Source organism: Engystomops pustulosus, chromosome 1, assembly GCF_040894005.1.
Source record: "Engystomops pustulosus chromosome 1, aEngPut4.maternal, whole genome shotgun sequence".
Taxonomy (NCBI): Eukaryota; Metazoa; Chordata; class Amphibia; order Anura; family Leptodactylidae; genus Engystomops; species Engystomops pustulosus.
The window spans coordinates 42,562,700-42,566,348 of record NC_092411.1 but is presented as its reverse complement, the minus strand read 5'-3'; the positions used below and the strand labels follow the sequence as shown (position 1 = coordinate 42,566,348).

General features: G+C 42.5%; 1 long non-coding RNA gene across 1 annotated transcript; it reads left to right on the top strand.

Moving 5' to 3' along the window:
• The first annotated feature begins 425 nt into the window (after nucleotides 1-425).
• Nucleotides 426-2,133, top strand: LOC140071619 (uncharacterized). The gene is made up of 2 exons (XR_011849179.1): nucleotides 426-962; nucleotides 1,991-2,133. It is a non-coding gene; the product is annotated as an uncharacterized lncRNA (long non-coding RNA).
• The last annotated feature ends 1,516 nt before the right edge of the window (nucleotides 2,134-3,649 follow it).

Below are 3,649 nucleotides of genomic sequence, written 5' to 3'. Positions count from 1 at the left end.
TATCTTTGACATGTTCGGCTCTTGCTGTCTTTTTATTTTCTTAAACCTGTTTCTAAACATGAATAAATATTACACGTTCGTTATTACATGTTCTTTTTCTATGAGCATGCATATATTGCACTCACTAAACCCACTTATGTCTCCTTATACATTATTCAGTTTCTGCTGTGTCACATTTTCAAACAATAGACGTTAATGTTGAAAGCGGAAAAAATACATGAAAGCAATGGGCTGGTTATTTAGTGGTAATCCACTTTGTACCTGACTTATAGGTCAATGTAATGAGTGTTTACACTGAAGCTTTACAGTCATAGCATGGAGGAGGGGTTTTTCCAACCATGTAAAGCTATGGTAACAGAGGAAATGGAGGATTTTTTTATGTTGGGGGCGGAGCAAGATCTTTAAGTATCCTACGGTTTAGCAGGGACGGTGCCCACTAGTAACTGACTGCTACCTTACAGTATGACCTATCCCTGATTACCAGGATATCATAAAACCCAGTGAAACGTGTCGGAGCAAGGGCTGAATCGGGAAGAAAGAAATGAGAGGGATAGTGTTAGGAATGAACCTGGGGGTGGTGAACTAGTCAATTGTTTGGGTTATTTGGAGGTGAAAGGGACAGAAAAGAGCATCTATTAGATCGACCAAGATAGCCAAAAGAGCCATGCACAGGGTCGGACTGACCCACCGGTGTTCTGTTGAAAGGTGGGTCCCGACCCCTATTAGCTCCACCCACGCTGGGTGCGGACTCCGCCTCCGGCTGTGTCGGGACTCGACTTTATCTGTGTAAGGAAAGGGCAAAGATAGTGTTGAATAACCGGATGCTGCATACAGCTATTAGCATCATCACTGTGGCCCTGTAGTTGTGATGCCGGAAGGTGTGGAGTGATGATGTCATCATTTGCTGGCATCATAGCAACAGAAGAAGATGAGAAGAGGAGAGCTGCTGGGGTACAGGACAGGTATGTGTCATGTTAAAAAACAGATGAAACTTGTGCGCGAACAACTGACACACTGGCGTTTTTTGGATTTTTTACCTGCTTCCCAATACAGGCGGTCCCCTACTTAAGGACACCCGACTTACAGACAACCCATAGTTACAGACAGACCCCTCTGACCTCTGGTGAATCTTTCTGAATGCTTTAATATAGTCCCAGGCTGCAATGATCAGCTGTAAGCTGTCTGTAATGAAGCTTTATTGATAATCCTTGGTCCCATTAGAGCAAAAAATGTTTAAACTCCAATTGTAACTGGGGCCAAAATGTTTTGGTCTGGATCTACAATTATAAAATATACAGTTTCGACTTACATACAAATTCAACTTAAGAACAAACCTCCAGAGCCTATCTTGTACGTAACCCGGGGACTGCCTGTACTCTGACTCTAGGAAAAACTATTCGTTACACAGAAAACAAGCCCTCATATGTCCTCCTCCATAACAAAAAATGTATAAAAGAGTTTGAAGTTTGGCTTTTTAAAGATGGGTAGTTAAAAACAGAAATGCAAAAACTGAAAGAGGACACTTGCATGGATTGTGGAAATGCTTCCCAAATCTATTTTATTTTGGATTGCATCACTAACATATTAAACTTCACTTGTAATAAGGGAAACCTGTTGGAGGGCTGAGTTTATTGGTTTAACACTTATAGATATGAACCTGTAAAACATCCATTGGTGTAATGAATGCAAATACTTGATACAAGAATAGACCAAGAATTTTCACCAGATTTTGTATACAATTAACATCCCATCAGCAATGTATAGTTACCTCATATGTCACAAGTGCTACTCCACAGGGGCCACAGAAACCAGACTGACTAGAATTGTGTTGACTGCCTAAGCACGGACAGGATGATTTACTATATGTAACATGTTTACAGGATATACCATTGTCATCATTTTTAGCTTTCCCAAACTTTACTTGCTTTGAGAGATGAAGACCCAAGAAATCCTTTTATCTTAAGACAATTTCCTGGTCTCTGTATCCTAGGACGCTGCACCCAGACATTACTTCACCTTCCCAAGTGAATGTGGATGTCGTTGGACGTCACAGAACTAGACAGACAGTGACATCCCTAATGGCATACCCTTCAATGAGCAGCTGATACATTATCTGTGACAACTTTCCCTTTCCTCTGGTTTCATTTGTGTCACTTGTTATCTTTGATTACCTCTTTTCTATGGGAAACCCATTCTCTGAAGATGGGTAAATGTTGTTTTACATGTTCCTATCCTATAAAGAAGCTTATTTTGTAGGCGCACAATCCAACCATGACTACCAATGATTTATTATGTGGTGTATCATTTGTTCCAGCACTTCCCAGTTGACTGTAGTATTCTGTAGAAACCACAATAAAGTTTAAAAAGTGGTTGTTTTTTTGAAGAGAAAAACATGTTAACTTTAAAGGACATCTACCACCAGATTACCTGTGGCAGGGTGTCCTAATTAGGCTGCTCGTTCCATTGTTGCAGGTTTTCTGGCATCGTTAATAACAAAGCTGCCATAACCTCTCAGCTTTTCCGGCTTTTAAAGGACACCTGTCATCAGGTCTCTGTCACTATTTCTGTCACCTCTACCTGTTGGAGCAGCTCACAAGGATCCCATCCCAGCCTTTATCTAGTTATTTCATACATTAATCATTATAAAATCATCTATTCTTTATTATGTAAATGAGGCTGGTCACATGGTCAGAGGCAGTGATGTCACCCCTGTTACCCCTCCCCTCCCCTCCCCTTTCCTCCCCCTGCTCATGTCTGTGTGTAATGTATAGTAAAGCATTGCTAGCGTCTGTGCTTTATCTGCTGACATGCTGCATCCTCCTAATACACAAAGACACAGACATCAGCTGCACAAGTACCTTACATGTTCTGCTATAACATGGCTGCAGCTGGAGCTGTTGTATCTCTCCAATACACAAACAGGCTGCAGGGGGCGCCAGCACTAGGAAGCACATCATTATACAGCCTCACTCCATTATACAGGCTGTCAGTCATGCACTGGGGGTGTGGCTGTACCTCCCACTCATGAACAAGTTGAACAGCTTGAATATGCTAATGACTCATTGGACATTTCACAGGTCACTTGCATACAGCTTTAGGACCTCATTGCTTAGGTTTACAGGCATGTAGAGGGACAATGAATTTTGCATGACGTTCTCTCTTTAATTCATGCATGCCCCCGTTGCAAGCCTCCTCCTGCTGCCGGCCGTAGAACTATGAGAGAGCAAACGCCGCACTCTCCACGCCCCGGTTCTGATGTCCTAGGCCAGATCCTAGTTCCCCAGTGAGTAACAGGAGGAGGCTTGCATCAGGGAGCATGCATCAATTAAAAGCCGGAGAAGCCAAGAGGTGCTCGGGTGTCGTCGGCCTAAGCCTCTCCGGCTGTTTTACAAAGTTTATATTTCTTTATTAAATATGCCAACAAAAAAACAGTCCCCTATCCCCTAGATGGAACGAGCAGCCTAATCAGGACACCCTGCCACCAATAATCTGGTGGTAGGTGTCATTTAACAAAAAGGGATTCTCCTGGTGAGTTTTGGTCCCTGAACTGATCTGTCTACAACGGATACAGAGTCAGAAATAGTTTCCATTAATTTTCGATTGGAGCTTTAAGTGCAACAAGTCCACAGAACCAACTACTTTCAACTCC